Genomic DNA, 17,037 nt, shown 5'->3' with positions numbered 1-17,037 from the left:
TTAACATAACAAAAAGAAAAAAAAAAGAAAGAAGAAATTTGCCCCCTCTAGTGTGTATTTTAATGGAAAACAAATTGTCTAAAACTTTCCCCAACTTCCACAATATAAACTTAACAATAGACTGAAAGAGGATCCTGAGCTCTTTATTTTGTCTAACTTTCCAAAGAATTTTACTGAAATGTTTAAGTAAAATGTATTACAGTTAAAGTACTACCATTCAAAGGAAAGTTTATGTCTTGAGCATGAAAGATCAAAGGTTAGATTCAAAGTGTTTTTCATAAAAATTCATCTAATTGTGTTCACATCATTTTAAAATTCTGAATTCACCTAATTCACTGTAAAACTCCTTCCAATAAACATACTGTATAATTTTGATAAGGAAGCACCATGGCCTTAGTTCAAAGACATGACAGGGGAGGGATGGGGACAAAATATGTTGAAAGAGAAAAACAAAACATTTATTCCTTCTTCACCCTCTTAGACAAAAAGACTCATCTCTACCCTGCATGGACAGCTTTTAATAGCTGAGAATTTGCTTTCATTCCACATCTTCCTCTACACCCACCCACCCACCCAAACCTGCATACAGACTCTCTCCCTTGACTTTGGCCTTTTGTGTACTACATATTAATTTGCAGCCTTTTAACTGCTTTTGGTGCCTAGAATCATTTTCTGCAATTGAAAACTGAGAATATCAAAAGTTGTTTCTCATAATGAATAAATACATACATAAATGGTAATAAGTGCTCTCCTCAATGAAAAATAAAGGCTAAATTTGTATCAAGAGAGTAACATTACTGAAACCAAAATAGCCAGAGAACAGTAAGTCTAACATCCAAATATCGAATTAAAAAGAATGATGTGAAGGGAGGGAAAATATGGTAAAATGATCAAAATACAGCCCTTACATGAAAAGGTCTAGATTAAGTAGATAAAGGTAATGGCAATAGTAAAGAGATAATTAAAGTAGCAAAAAGACTTGATATATCTGAGAGAATCAGATATGACTCAGAGTTTATTAGTATCTTTAACTAATCTATAACAGAGACAAAAAAATTTGAGATTGTTTCAAAACTGTTATCTTCAGGTTCATGCATTTACTAATGACTTACCTAAAGTGACTACTTTTAGCATTAAGGAGGATAGTATTGATCTGGGGGTGGTGTTATCTTCTACTGTAACTGTTATTTCAGATTCTTTATCTTAATCTGTTAAGAGGAAATTAAGTATTGAAAGGATTCAATAATCAGAGTTACCAACTTGAATACTAAAATACCCAAGTCAGCTTCATATGGTCAGTCTCAAATGGACATCAATGAATCATTGAAGGATGCACCTATTGTCCTATAAGCAAATGTAATAATGATTTTTTAAAATGCCAACAGTGCAACTATATTTGTTAATAGCATGTCCAGTCTGTTGTCTAACTACTAGTAAAATTCAATACAAAATATGTGTGTGTGATAAAAAAAATACACAAAAATACACCAACATTTTTCTTCCTTTTCCCTTCTGATGTTTAGAAAATTTGCGAACTGGTTTAAACCAAAAGGGGTAAAGGAATGAAATTATTCCTTCAGGCTTAGAGGATTCTGTGCCAAGTTTCATTTCTGGCTACATATTTCTAACCAAGTTCAAGATCCCTGAAAAGGAATACATAAAAGAGAAAATATCCCTTTAACCTCAGTGGAACGACATTAGTAAAGGCTGCTATGGGAAGAGAAAGCCTTTTGCCCTGAGATGGGTGTGCTCCTGGTGTTTGGTTTCCACTGAGAGGATGCCTGCTCTCTCAATGAATCTGAAGTACCTACTAGGATGAGGTAATGGCTGTGCCAGTTTCACTGGGTCATGCTCTTTCAGCACATTCTTTCCCTCTCTCCTCCCTGAGAAGGTGCTGTAAACAAGTCATCCTGAGAGGTGCTGCAGAGAATGAACAATCCTAAATTCAAAATTCTTGAAAACACTGGCCCTGCTATGGCAGTATAGAAGGCTAAAGCAGCCATAAAGAAACAGGTTATTTGATAAGAAAAGGGAAAAAAAAATAAGAGAGGAGATAAACAAATAAAATAAAATTAATATAACTAAAATATTATTTTATAAAAGGTAGCACTATTTTTAAATTACTTAGATCTTCAGATGTGTGTTAAGCAATTTTCTACTTATGGTTTTAAAAAAGAAAACTTTGGACATTAAATAATATTGTAGCAAAGTGTAAAATATGAAAAATTAAATAAACCACAGATAAACAGCATGTACCACTGACCCTAAAGCCACAATGGCTCTGATAATATACAAATCATGAATGCAGATGTACACCTATGATAATCAGATGAAATTACCAGGAAATCAACATAAACACACACACACAAATATAATAATCCTTACTGAATGAAAAAAATGCCTTTTTTCTTGAAGGAAGGGTTCTTTGTGTGCATGGGGCTGGGGCTTTTGGAACATCCATGATTTGCAAATTCATAAGGATATTAAAATACACCTATTGCCCGGTTAAAGGGCTGTTTTGTGTTATATTCTTTATAACACAAGGAAAAGGCTGTAATCTTTTCCTTGGGCATAAAATTAAAAGCATTCTAAAAGGCTTCTATTTATTCAATCTATTTGACTGCCAAAAAAAATCATAATTGTCCACAGTGAAATGACATAGTGAAAGAACTATGCTTTTGAACTGGGCTGGTACCTGCAGCTCATGCATGGGACATTTTGCATAATGTGGCTCACATAAAAGGCTTTGTTCTCCATCGCCTCACTGTGGCTGCAAACCTCAATTTCAGTTTGCAATCATTTCCTTTTCTAGACTGATCATTTTAAAATAAATTATATCTTTACCATTTAAGTTAGTTCCTTACCAACAGTCATCAATCCCTTTGCCTCACACCCAAAATTATATACCACCCAACAATTTTTTTTTGTTTTGCACTATAGATTTTATTCACAACATAATTTCCAAACCCTCAAATACAATTTTAAAAAATCAGTCTCTTAAGTACCTATTTCCGTTTGTAACATGTATATAGTGTATTATACATTTGTGTGCATACTTGTGTGTTTAGGCATTTAAACAAAAACCCTTTACACCGGACTCAATTTTAAAGGGTCTATGTCCTGGAAGCATTGTGCTAAAGGCTTACGACAGATGGCACACAGCAATTGTCACAAACGGGCTTGTTGCTAATGAAAGCTTTTTATTTTCTGACAAAATCCTGAAGTCCCGATGCCAGGCAGAATAATATTAATTTCCAGTTTTCAAGGATGTTTTTTTCTGACTCCATCCATACCCCTCCCCCTATACACAGCCAAATATACAGCTCCCCACTCCTAGCCCCCCACACACTCTTTCTTGAAATTTCCATCCTTAAACAAAAGACGAGGTGGGGGAAGGAAGGCAGCCAGCACTGCAGTCCTCCTCTCCCCACCAAAAAAGCCTTTTAAAAAGAAAAGGAAGAAAAGAATAGATGTACTGTAGATTCAGAGGTCCACCCCCAACGTTTAAAAAGAAAAACGACTGTGTGGAAGCTCAAACAGGCTCATTTCTTCGTGCCCCGCCCTCCAACACCACCAGACATTGATTTTTCATTTTCCTACAACTATAAATATCAGTCCTCCTCTCCCAGCTGTTTCTGAAGGAATTACAGAAAAACATGATTTGAAATGGACAAGGCTTTCCTCACTCACTCACTTGCCAGTGTGCAGTTCTCTGCAGCTGGATGAACAAAAAAATCCCCTACCTCGATTTCCTATTTTCCACTATCTTTGTAGAATCCACTCCCCTTCTTTCCACAGCTCAGGTAATACTGGCTTTCGAAACACGTATTCTAACCAGGCGTAAGTTTTCAGTCGTTTCAAAGTGGTACCTAACAAGGTCACTCGCTCTTCCACGAAGCCAGGGCTCAGGTACCAGTAGCGTCCGGCCCCCTGCTCCGCAGTGACACCTGGAGAGCACAGGCCCGAATCTTCCGCCAGGTGCACGGCTGGCCACTCGGCCAACTCCCAGACTGCCTGCTGCGAGTCCCAGAGGACGAGACACAACCCCTCCCCATTCCTATCCCTTTCTACTCAGAGACCGAGGCAAAAGGAGAGGCGCCCTACATAAAGCCAGAGGTGGGGACGGTCTCTTACCTGGGCGCAGAAACTGGATGCACCCGCGGTCGCGACTGCCACCGCTCACGGACTTAGCGCCCTCCGGAGAAGAAGGAGAGGGGTGGAAGGGTTAGGGGAAGAAGGGGAGGGGGGGGATAAAGAAGGAGAAGGAAGAGAAAGAAGCGGAAGGGAAGTAAAGGAAGAGAGGATGCTGCTGCTGCTGCTGCTGCTGCCCAGAGCCCGCGCAGCCCGAGCGCCCGCCCCAGACTGAGAGCGGCGCCCCCACCCGGCTCCCAGCGCAGCAGCCCCGCCCCGGCCCCTCCTCCCCGCCCCGCGCAGGTCCCGCCCGACTCCGCGAGCCTGTGGGCGGCCGCGGCGGGGCTGGCGCTGCCACCGCCGCAGTGTCCGGGAGGGGGAGCACGACCGCCCCGCCTTCTGCCGCAGCCGCCGGCCGCCAGGCGGGGACCGCGAGGTGGGAGCCTCGGAGAGCCCCGCCCAGCCGCTGGCCCGGGCCTTCTCCAGAGCCCTGGTCCCCTCCTGCGACAAAGTGAGGCCAGTGCCCGGGCGGCGGGATAGGCAGGACTTCCTCACTGGCGTCCTTGGAAAATCGGGGGCAGCAGCTTTAGTCTCTCGGGAGCAACCTCCACAGACCCCTTGCTTCCCTCCCCTGTGTCGCTATGAGGCGGGGGTGGCAGTGGCACCTCACCAGGAAAGCTCACTGGCCTCGCCTCACAAACCCAACTACAGGTGCATCCAGAAACGACAAAGGAATGTGGGGCGCTTGAGAACATAGAACAACTCTTGTCAGCACTAAAGGAGCAATGGCTGAGGGAATAGAGAATTCTAGACCCAGCTCTGTCATGAATTAGATTCATTCATTTATTGAGTCAACGAATGTTTATTGACACCTACTATGTGTCAGGCACTCTTCTAAGCACTACAAACATCAGTGAATAAAACAGACCTTTCCCCCAACCCTAATAAAAAAGATCCACTCCCTTTATAGTTATCACATTCTAGATAGCCAGACGTATGCTCTAAAGACAGTTCACTTAATCTAACTCTCAGTGTATTCATGTGTCATATCAGAACTAAAAATGACAGTCCAATTCTGTCATGCTTAAAAAGATAATATGAAGGATCTTTGAAGAATGATACAAATACAATGAATTAGAAAGCACAGAAAGTGTTGACCTTGAAATATCACCCTTAAAAAATTGCCTCTTAAATACTTTTGAAAGTGAAATGACCAACTGAGAAAACAAATGATTCTTTACCATTCATACTAAGGAGTATGAATCTTCATAATCAGAGAGCAACATTTTATTGTAAGTAAGAAAAGTAAGATGCAACTTAGAATTACTTCGAGTGCCTATATGAAGTACTGACAAGGTGTTTTTAAGGTCAGCCAACATACTGAGGTGTGGCTTGTACAGTCTTCACAGTGCTGATGAAACAGCAGCCATAATGTGGTTCTTTCACTTAAATTAACCATAGAATCTTAGAACCTAGAACATTAGAGTTGATGTTTTAGGCAGCTGGTCTAATTTCCTCCATTTTCAGAGGGAAAGAGACCCAATGACGGGAGCCTGCAAGGATTAGAAACCATCACAGAGGAAGCTGTGAAAGCTTGGCCTCCCCAGTGACACCCAGTGCTCTGTGTCCTGCCTCCTCCCCTCTGCTTCATACCATGTGCCAGTGACGCTTGCAGTGAGTTTGGAAGTATCAAGGCACACCCTGGGAGGTTGGAGGAGTTGATGCTCCTCCTCGGAAGATGGCCTGATTGAGAAGGAGGTCTTAGGAAACTAGGAAATCATAGACAGTATGTGGATGGGAGGAAGGAGTAGGCATCCTACCAGAGTGTTAGCAGCTGACATTCATGACCAGGCATGCAGGTGCAGGTGCTCACTGAGAGTAATTTTCCAGGGCCAGGAGCCGTGGCTCACACCTGTAATCCCAGCAGCTCAGGAAGGAGGATCGCTTGAAGCCAGAAGTTTGAGGGTGCAGTGAGTTATGATTACACCACTGCACTCCAGCCTAGGTGACAGAGTGAGACCCTGTCTCTAAAAAATAGCAATAAAAAAGAGATTATTTCTCCGATAGTTTAAAGTACAGTGTTCCTCAGCGTTTTTTGTTTTGTTTTGTTTTGTTTTTTGTTTGTTTGTTTGTTTTTTCCTCCACTTTAAGATTAGCTGAGGCAGCCAAACTCTAACGGCTTTTCTCTTTGGGGAACCTGGTCCTTATATGGGAGATTGCCTCCTCTCAACACACATCTTAGAGTTCTTTCAGAAAAATAGCATCTATATGTTGTAATTCAATAGAGAGAATTTAATATGGGGAACAAATTACAAAGGACTCAAATGACTAAAAAGCCAACTAGGGGATGATGAGGCAACACAATGATAGTTACTAGTAGGAAAGTACTACCACTCTCAGGCTGGGGAGTGCTAGACAGGAGGCTTTACCAGGAATGAGAAGCACAAGCTACATTAAGGGAACTGAGACCACAGTGGAGATGCTCACTGGGAGACAGATAATGCTGGAGGGTCCTCCAAAAGCTGAGAGTGAAAAGAAATACTGTGTCCCTCCTTTAACCTGTATTTCAAAACCCTGTCATTGGGTGAACCCAGAAGAAAGTGAGTTGACAAAGCAGCCTAAGAAATACAGTTTGCAGGAGTCAGTGCCCTGGGATGTCAAACATCTTTAGGAGGGGACTCCAGGTGTTTAGGCTTCTGGTTTAATGAGGGATCTTTGTGTCGAAGTGAACTTTTTTTTTCCTCAGCAAAGCATCCCTTCCTTAGAGGAATGATCCTTTTCATATGATTCCCCATATGCTAATAAAATGTGTGCCTCTCTTCTCTTTCTCAGAGGTGGACATGTGACCCTGGCTAACTCTATAATAGAACCTGTTCTCCTCATGTATAGTGATTGATCCAGGGTGGTCATGTGTCCCAAATATTTCCAATCAGGGTTTTTTCCATGAGATGTGTCATATGAACAACAGTGAATTGGATGGTATAGGTATAGAGTTGTCAGTGACTGTATTTCCTTCCATGTAGAAAAGCAATGCTGACAGATGGAGAAAGAACCCTTGAAAGACTCCATGGATCCTGCTATATCTCAAGGTAGAAATGCCATTTTTCAAGCCAATAGATTTTTGTTTCTTTTCTAAGCTTGCTGTAGTTGGATTCCTGTCATTTTCAACTGAAGAAGCCTTGACTAATACAGTGCTGGACTTCGAAAAGTAAACCACAGATAGAAAGAGCCTGCCAATATTGATTTCCACAATTACTTGTCTTGTCTTCAGGCTAAATTCTTGATTTGTATTTGTTTGGCCCAGAAGATTATGTACATAAACAACCATACCTGTTTCTCAGGAACAGGCCTTCTGATAGTTTCTCAGTCAGAAAACCATCAGAATAAATGTATTTCTACTGATTAGAGAAAGGTCTACTGGTATATAGGAAGTAATGAAACCTTCTCCCCAGAGAGTCAAAGAGTAGGTGAGCTTTTGAGGAGGTTGTACTGCATAGTGCTAAGAGCACCAGTCAGATCTGAGGGCCCATATTTGCTGTTCCCTGCTTGTGTGACCTTGGTACATCTCTCTACCATTTTGAACCTCAATAATTTTATTAGCAAACGAGGAGACTCAACCACATGCCACCTAAGGTCACTTTAGTTTTATAAAGCTATGAGAAATTATAGCTCAGCTGAGGATTTGCTTATTAAATTGATGAACATTAATTAAGTGGCCCCTAGAGAAACAATGAGCAAGGTTCATACATACACACATAATGCTGATACAATGTGCAACCCATCATAGAAAAGATGTGGATGCAAGATGCAGGTATGGCACTGAAGAGCAGACACTCATAAGTCTTTTACCTTCTATGCGTGCAATGGGCTTTTTGTGTTTTGTTTTTAATTTCTTGACCTTTTCTCTATGGACAACTAGAGGCACATCTATCAAAATTTCTATCATGTTTCAAAAGTTTTGACCATTGCAATGGCTTTAAAATTTAAAAATGAGCTTTGTAGTATGGTCTCCCATTTCCAATTCTATGCCTAGTTCATTGAACAGGTGGTAAAATTACCATTGACTTCTTCTGGACCATAATGTATCATTCTGTTAAAAATTTTGTTGAGGTATAATTTACATTGAATTAGAAGCACAGATCAGAAATGTTCAATCTACACCTTCAGCCCCAACCCATAGAGGTAACTACACTTTTGATTATGTTTCTCTGTGGATTCACTTTGCATATTCTTGGAATTCCTATAAAAGGATTCAGACAATATATACTACTCTACGTCTGGCTTCTTTTGCACACATATTACTTTTGAGATGTATTCTCTATTTTGTAAGTTATCTGCAGTTTATTCCTTTTTATTGTTCAGTAGTATTTTATTGTATGGATATACCATATTTTGTATATCCATTTTCTAATTAGTGGACATTTGGGGTTATTTTCAGTTTCTGCTTGTTAGTAATAAGGTTGTTATGAACTTTTATATAAGATTTTTTGTGGATATGTTGTTGTTTCTTTTAGTCATATACCCAAGAGTGAAATTTCTGGGTCGAATGGTAGATATACGCTTAACATTTTAAGAAACTATTGAAATATAAGTTTTCAGTACTGCTGAGTAGACTTTTACTAGATCTTACCATCCCCCAGATAACGTCTCCTGTAGGGGTGAAACAACCAAAACCAGAAAGCACTGGAATGTAAACAAAACAGGCATATTTTAAAGGGGAATCAACGCTTTGAAGAAGGAATGGCACATTCAATGCCTTTTAGTTTGAGAGAAGATTGCACACAGTACTGCCGGGGGCAAACACTCATAGAAAAATTACTGTTTTCCTGAAATAGAGTATAGAGTTTGGGACAATGTCCTGAGATGGAAAGTGAAAATAGAAGACTGAAAAGAACAGAGACTCTGGAATAGTCCAAATTTCTAGGTATAATCTACGCACAAGTCTCCACTTTATCCCTGAATCATGTGTATATGGAACAGATTCAATGCTTCCCAGTTAAAGATTAAAACAAAACAAACAAAAACAATAACCAAATACTGAACTGAAGTTTGAGTTGCTACCTGAGTGACAAATGTTGCAATGTGAATCTAACCAAATTAAATGAGTACTAAAACAAAAACTTCAACACTGGAGTAATATAACGAAATCCAGAGTCTTCCCAACTTAACATCCAGGATACCACCCAAAGCTATTCAACATTCAAAGAACCAGGAACATGTGGCCCAGTTTCAAGAAAAAAGACAATCAACAGAAATTAATTTTTAGATGACCCAGATGTTGGAATTAATAGAAAAGTGTTAAAATCAGCTACAATATACTCAATTAAGTAAAGGAAATATAAGTGAAAAAAATAGAGAATCTCAGTAGAAAAACTAAAATTATTGAGAAGAACCAAATTCTGATGACCAATGATGCCAATATGTCTCAGTGTTCTTATCAGTTATTCTTGCATCACATTTTGTGTTGTGAAGTGTCTGTTCTAATATTTTGCTAATTTTTAATTGGGTTGTGTAACTTCCAATATACAAGGAATATATAAGGAATATATTTTGATAATATTTTCCTCCAATTTTTTGTTTGCATTTCATTTTCTAAATGTCATCTTTTGGAAGTGCGAACTCCTTTAATTTTGATAAAGCCCTATTTCCGCAATCAAATTTTCTTTTTATGCTTTGTGTTTTTTTTTTTTGGTCATATCTAAGTAATCTTTCATCTACTCCAGGGCTACTTTTTTTCTGTTCTCTTCTAGAAATTTGGTAGTTTAAATTTCTATGATCAATTTCAAATTAATAGATATGATATAAGGTATTACTGATTATTTTTTCCATATAGATATCAGTTGTTCCAGAATTATTTTGTGAAAAGACCATCCTTTCCTCATTGGATGACCATAACATCTTTGTCAGAAATCAATTGGTCATACATATATAGGTCTGTTCCTGAACTCTGCCGTGTCATTGATTCTTATGACAATTTCACATTATTTTGATTACTCTAGCTTTATGGTAAATCTTATAATCAGACACGGCAAGTACTACAATCTTATTCTTCTTTTACAAATTTATTTTGGTTCTTGTAGTCTTTTGCATTTCCATACAAATATTGATGTCAACTTGTCAATTTAAATAAAAATTATGTTTTCTTGGGAATTTTCTCAGGTCTGTAGATCAATTTTGGCAGAATTGCCATCTTAAAAATATTGAATCTTCCAATCAATGAACATGGTATAGATCTCTATTTAATCAGATTTTTTGAAGTTTTTGAAAAATATATACATTATTAATAAGCTTTATTTATTAAGGCAGTTTTACATTTACAGAAAATCAGAACAGAAAGTACAGAGAGTTTCCATACATTTCCTTTGCCCTGCCCAAGGTTTCTCCTACTATTTACGTCTTGCATGGGTGACATACCTTTGTTAAAACTGAGGAACCAATATTGAGGCATTATTATTAATTAAAGCTCATAATTTACATTATGGTTCACTCTTGGTATTGTACAGTTTTGTGAGTATTGCCAGATATATAGTGTCATGTGCCCATCATTGTGGTATTATACAAGATATTTTCACTGCCTTAAAAAATACACTGTACTCCATTTATTCCTCCCTACAGTCTTTCAATACCCCACAAATGTTGTATAGTTGGAATTATGTGGTATATAGCTTTTCTTCTTTCATTTAACAGTATATATTTAAGGTTCCTCATACCTTTTCATGGCTTGATAGCTCATTTTATCACTAAATGATATTCCATTGTATAAATGTCCCATAGTTTGTTTATCCATTCAGCTATTGAAGTACACTTATTTGCTTCTAATTTTGGCAAGCACAAACAAAGTTGGCAAGCACAAACAAAGGTTTTTGTGCTGACATAAGTTTTCAACTCATTTGGGTAAATACCTGAAGCACAATTTCTGGATTGTAGGGTAGACTATGTTTAGCTTGTAAGAAACTGCCAAACTGTCTTCTAAAGTGGCTGCACCTTTCCTCCGGTGATGAATTAAAATTCCTTTTGTTTCATGTCCTCAAGAGCATTTGCTGTTGTCAGTGTTTGAATTTTACCTCTTCTAGTAGGCATTAGTGGTATCTCGTTGTTTGAATTTGCAGTTTCCTAGTAACATATAATTTTGAGCATCACCTTATATGCTTATTTGCTGCCTGTATATGTTCCTTGGTATAGTAGTTATTCAGATATTTTACCCATTTTTAAAATTACATTTTTTCTTATTGTTGAGTTTCAAGAGTTTCTTTATATTTTGTATTCAAGTCCTTTATCGAATATGTGTTTCACAAATGTTTTCTCCAAATCTGTGGCTTACCTTTTCATCTTCTTAATAGTGATATTCACAGAGAAGAACTTTTTAATCTTAATGAAGTCCAATTTATTAATTTGTTTTTCATAGATTGTCTTTTAGTTTTGTATCTAAAAACTCATTACCAAGTACAAGGTCACAAGGATTTTCTTTTATGTTATCTATTAAAGTTTAATTGCTTTGTGTTTTGCATTTAGGTATATAATTCATTTTGAGTTAATTTTTGTGGAAGAGGTAAGATTAGCATCTGGATTCATTTTTTTGCTTTCACATGTCCAATTGTTTAAGCATCATTTGTTGAAAAAATTATCTTCTCTCCATTGTATTGCCTTTCTTTCTTTGTCAAAGATCAATTTACTATATTTGTGCAGGTCTGTTTCTGAATTTTCTATTCTGTTCTATTGGTCTATTTGTCTGTTTTGGTTTGTTTGCTTTTGCCAGTACCGCACTATCTTCATTACTATAGCTTTATAGTAAATATTAATATTGGATAGTGTCAGTCCTCCAACTTGTTCTTCTACTTACACATTGTGTTGGACATTCTGGTTCTCTTTTCCATATCACTGTAGGATAAGTTTGTAGATATCCACAAAGTAACTTGCTGAGATTTTGATTGAGATTCCACTGAATTGATATATCAAGTTGAGAAGAACTGAGATATTGACAATATTGAGTCCTCCCACATTCATTTATTTAGATCTTTGATTTCCTTCATCAGGGTTTTATAGTTATTCTCATACATATCTTGTACATAATTTGTTAATTTAAACCTAAATATTTCACCTTTTTGGTGTTAATGTAAGTGGTATTATGTTTTTAATTTTTAATTTCAATTGCCTATTGCTGGTGTATAATAATGCGATTGATTTTTGTATATTCACCTTGTTACTTGCAATCTTGCTATTATCTCTTAATACTTCCAGAAGTTTTATTGTTGTTTGTTCATTCTTTGGAATTTTCTACATAGACAAACATGTTACCTGCAGATAAGGATAGTTTTTTTCTACCTTTCTAATCTGTAAGTTTTAATTTACTTCTCTTGTTTTCTACCTTTCTAATCTGTAAGTTTTAATTTCCTTTCCTTGTCTTATTGCATTAGCTAGTACTTTTATTAAGATGTTAATAGGAGAGATGAGAAGGATATCCCTACCTTTTTTCCAGTCTTATGGGGAAAGTATCTAGTTTCTCTCTGTTAAATATAATGCTAGATGTAGGTTACTTGTAGTTGTTCTTTATCAGGTAGTGAAAATGTCTTTTTATTCCTGGTTTTCTAACGCTAAAAATGAATGGAGGCTTGATTTTCTCAAATATTTTCTACACTTATTGATGTGATCATATGATTTTAACTTTTTGACCTCTAGACCCTGCTTTTGCTGCATTCCACAAGTTTGATAGGTTATATTTTCATTTTATTTAGTTCAAAATATTATTTAATTTCTTCTCTTACTTCTACTTTGGCCTATGTATTAGGATAAATCATTGAGTTAGGTTTTCTCCTCATAATATAAGCATTAAAATGATACATTTTTCTGTAGGCATTGCATTATCTACATTTCCCGAATTTTGATATGCTGTGTTTTCATCATAATTTACTTCAGAATTTATTATTATTCCTTTGCAATTATTTAATTTGAATATACATGTACATTTGAAATATACTAACTGTGATGGTTAATTTATGTGTCAACTTGACTGGGGTAAGGGACACCCAGAATGCTAGAAAAAACATTTCTAATGTTTTTGATGTTTTAAATGTCTGCAAGAATATTTCCAAAAGAGACTACCATTTGAATTGATGAATTGAGTAAATAAGATCACCTTCACCAAGGTGGATGGTCATTATCTAATACATTAAGGACCTGAATACACAAAAAGGTAGAGAAAGCACAAATTCACTTTCTCTTCTTCAGCAGGACATTCACCTTGTTCTGCCTTCAAAGATATATGTTCTGGGACTTAAATCAGTGCCCCCTTTTGTGGTTCTTAGGCCTTCATGCTCAACTGGAAATTACACCATCAGCTTTCCTGGTTTTTAGACCTTCAGACTGGGACTAAATTACAACACTTGCTTTCGTTGTTCTCCAGCTTGCAGATGACAGACCATGGGATTTCTTGGCCTCTGTGATCATATGAGCCATTCGCATAATAAATAAATAAATAAATAAATAAATAAAATTGTATATATTTGTTTAGAATATATATATTTATATATTTGTTTAGATTATATATTTGTTTAGAATGTATACATTCTATAAATTTAAATTATAAATTAAATTAAATTACAAATTTATATTATAATTATATATTTATATTATAAATTAAATATAAATTATAAATATATTTATTAAATTAAATTAAAAATTTAAATTATAAATTTAATTCAATTGTAGCAGAAAGCATATTTCATATGATTTTCATTCTCTTAAATGTATTGAGGCTTGTTTTATGGCCAAACATAGGGTCTATCTTGACTAATATTCTATGTGATCCTAAAAATGTATATCAAAAGTTGACTTAAAATGGGTGAGATACCCAAATATAAGAGATAAAGTTTTAAAACTAGGAAAAAACATAGAAGAAAATATTTGTGATTCAAATTAGGCAAAAACTTCTTTGGTATGTCACCTAAAGGATTATCAAAAATAGATATCTTTAATGTTAAAAGCTTTTGCTCTCCAAAAGATTCCATTCAGAAAAAAATTGGCAAGCCAAAAACTGGGAGTAAATACTTCCATATCATTACGTCCTATAAAAGACTTGTATCCAGAAATTATAAAGAACTCTCAAACTTAATAATAAAGAGATAAACATCGCATCCTACCCTTGCAAAAGGCAAAATATTTGAATAGACACTTTACCACAGAAGATATAGTAAAGGCTATTAAGAACAAAAAAGATGTTAATATCAGTAACCATTAGGAAAATGCAAATTCAAACCACAATGACATACCACAACATACACACTAGAAAGGATACAAAAAAAAAAAGAGAGAGAGAGAGCGAGAGACAATATCAAGTACTGATATGGGTGGGAAGAAAACTGGAATTCTCATACATCATTGGTAAGAGTGTAAGATTGTACACCCATGTCTTAGTCTGTTTTGTGCTACTGTAACAGAATTTCTGAGACTGGGTAATTTATAAAGAAGAAAGATTTATTGCTTACAGTTCTGGAGTCTGAGAAGTCCCAAGTGGAGAGGCTTGCATCTGGTGAGGGCCCTCCTGACACATCATTCCCTACCAGAAAGCAGAAGGGCAATATCACACACAGGGGTTGGGGTGGAGGGTGAGGTGCTGAACTCTTTTTTCATCAGGAACCCACCCCCTTGATAATTAACCCACTCCTGCAATAACAGCATTAATTCATTCATCAGGGCAAAACCTTCATGATCTAATGACCTGTTAAAGGTCGGACCTCTCTGCACTGTTGCGTTGGAGATTAAGTTCCCAACACATGAACTTAAGGGGCCATACTCAAGACATAGCAATCTACTCTAGGAAGCAGTTAGTAAGCTTCTTAAAAATTTAAACATGCACTGGCCATATGACCTAAGTATTCTACTCCCAGCCATTTACTCAAAATAAATGAAAACATATGTCTACATCAAGTTGTTCATCTTAATGTTCATAACAGCACAATTCATAATATCTGAAAATAGGAATTTATCAAAATGCCCATGAAGTAGTGAATGAATAAATAATTTGTGATATATTTCTACACTAGAATAATGCACACAATTTAAGGGACAGAATACTGATACATGCAACAACCAGGATAAAATTCCAAGAGATTTTACTAAGTTAGAGAAATCAGATGCAAAAGACTACTTACTACATGAATTCATTCATATGAAATTTAAAGAGGCTAAACTATTGAAACAAAATGTACATCACTGGTTGCCTGAGGCTAAGAGTGGGAGCAACAATTCACTATAAGCCGCATAAGAGAACTTATTGTGGTCATCCTAGTGTTCTAAGACCATATTATTGTCATGGGGGCACAACCACCTAAACCTAGTAAAATGCATCAAACTATACACTAACAATAGGTGAATTTTATGGCATGTAAATTATATCCCAATAAATCTGTAAAGAAACAATATGTACCTACTGCTCTTAAGTGGAGTGTTTAAAACTGCCAGTTGTATAAATTTGCTTAATATTTTTTATATCAATATTCTTACATATTTTCTTTTTATTCCAGCCCAAACCCTGTGCTTTATTCCATTTATAAGTGGAGGCAAGAGTGTTGAAATATCCGACCAAAATTGTGGATTTGTCATTTTTCTTTTCCATTCTATTAGATTTTCCATCATGCATTTTCAACCTCCAAAATAATATATATATGCAAGTAGGATTTTCTGTCTTCTTGCTGAATTGTTCCCTGTAAAATGGTTAATATCCCTCCTTTCCAGGTAATATTGTTTTTCTGAAGTTTACTTTGTGTAATATTAATACAATAATTTCAGATTTCTTTTGGTTAAGATTGACATAGCTTATCTTTTTCATGTTTTACTTTTTAAATTTTGTTATAATTCAGATATCACAAAATTCACTCTTATAAAGAGTACAATTCAGTGAGGTTTAGCATATTTACAGTGGTACAACCATTGTCATGAATTTCCACATTTTTATCACCACAAGATGAAACTCTACAACCATTAGCAGTCTACTTTCCATTCTTCCTTCTCCTCAGTCTCTATGGATTTGCTTATTTTGGACATGTCATATCAATGGAATCATACACCATGCAGCGCTTTATGACTGGCTTCTTTTACTTGGCATAATATTTTCAAGGTGCATTCATGTTGTAGCAAGCATAAGTACTTCATTCCTTTTTTATGACTCAGTTGTGTTCTTTTGCATGGCCATAACACTTCTGTTTATCTGTTGATAAACAGAGTTGACGCACATTTGGGTGGTTTCCACTTCTGGGCTATTGTGAATTGTGCTGCTAAGCACAGTACTATACAAGTAGTTTTATGGACATTCTCAATTCTTTTGTGTGTATACCTAGGCATGTTATTGCTGGGTTATATTTTAATTATATTTTTAACAATTTGAGTAGTTGCTAAACCTTTTCCCAAAGCAGATACACCATTTTACATTTCCATAAGCAATGCATGAAGGTTTCAATTTCTCCACATTCTCATCAACACTTGTTATTGTCTTTTTTGATTGTAGCTATTCTTGTAAGTGGAAAGTGGTATATTATTGTGATTTGGGTTTGTATATTCCTAATGACTAATAATGTTGAACATGTCTTCATGGGCTTATTGGCCCCTTATATGTTTTATGTGAAAAATTGTCTATCCTTTGCCTATTTAAAAAATTAGGTTATCTATAGTTTTATTGTTAGTGTTCTTTACACATTTTGGATACTAATCCTTTATCAGCTATATGATTTGCAAATATTTTCTGTGATTCTATGAATTCTCTTTTTCACTTTCTTGACTCTGTCCATTATAACACAAGTTTTACAATTTTTATAAAGTCCAATTAATTCATTTTTTCTTTGATTGCTCGTACTTTTGATGTTATTTCTAAAATAATATTGCTTAATTTAAGGTCATGAAGATGTATACCTTTTT

The 17,037-nt window shown here is 36.1% G+C and overlaps 1 protein-coding gene across 48 annotated transcripts in view; it reads right to left on the bottom strand.

Moving 5' to 3' along the window:
• MAP2 (microtubule associated protein 2) overlaps nucleotides 1-4,409 on the bottom strand; it is a 308,002-nt gene extending 303,593 nt beyond the window's left edge. For 44 of the 48 annotated variants that reach the window (XM_054478037.2, XM_063647894.1, XM_063647901.1 and 41 more), the window contains exon 1: nucleotides 4,135-4,368. The gene's annotated coding sequence lies outside the window, so the exon portion shown is untranslated. Of the gene's footprint in view, nucleotides 1-4,134 lie in introns of all 48 variants that reach the window. The other 4 variants (XM_063647868.1, XM_063647903.1, XM_054478052.2 and 1 more) reach the window with 4 other exon arrangements.
• Between the last annotated feature and the right edge of the window lie 12,628 nt (nucleotides 4,410-17,037).

The sequence above is a fragment of the Pongo pygmaeus genome, chromosome 11, assembly GCF_028885625.2.
Source record: "Pongo pygmaeus isolate AG05252 chromosome 11, NHGRI_mPonPyg2-v2.0_pri, whole genome shotgun sequence".
Taxonomy (NCBI): Eukaryota; Metazoa; Chordata; class Mammalia; order Primates; family Hominidae; genus Pongo; species Pongo pygmaeus.
Note: the sequence above shows the minus strand (reverse complement) of the source record. Positions and strands in the feature narration are given on the sequence as shown.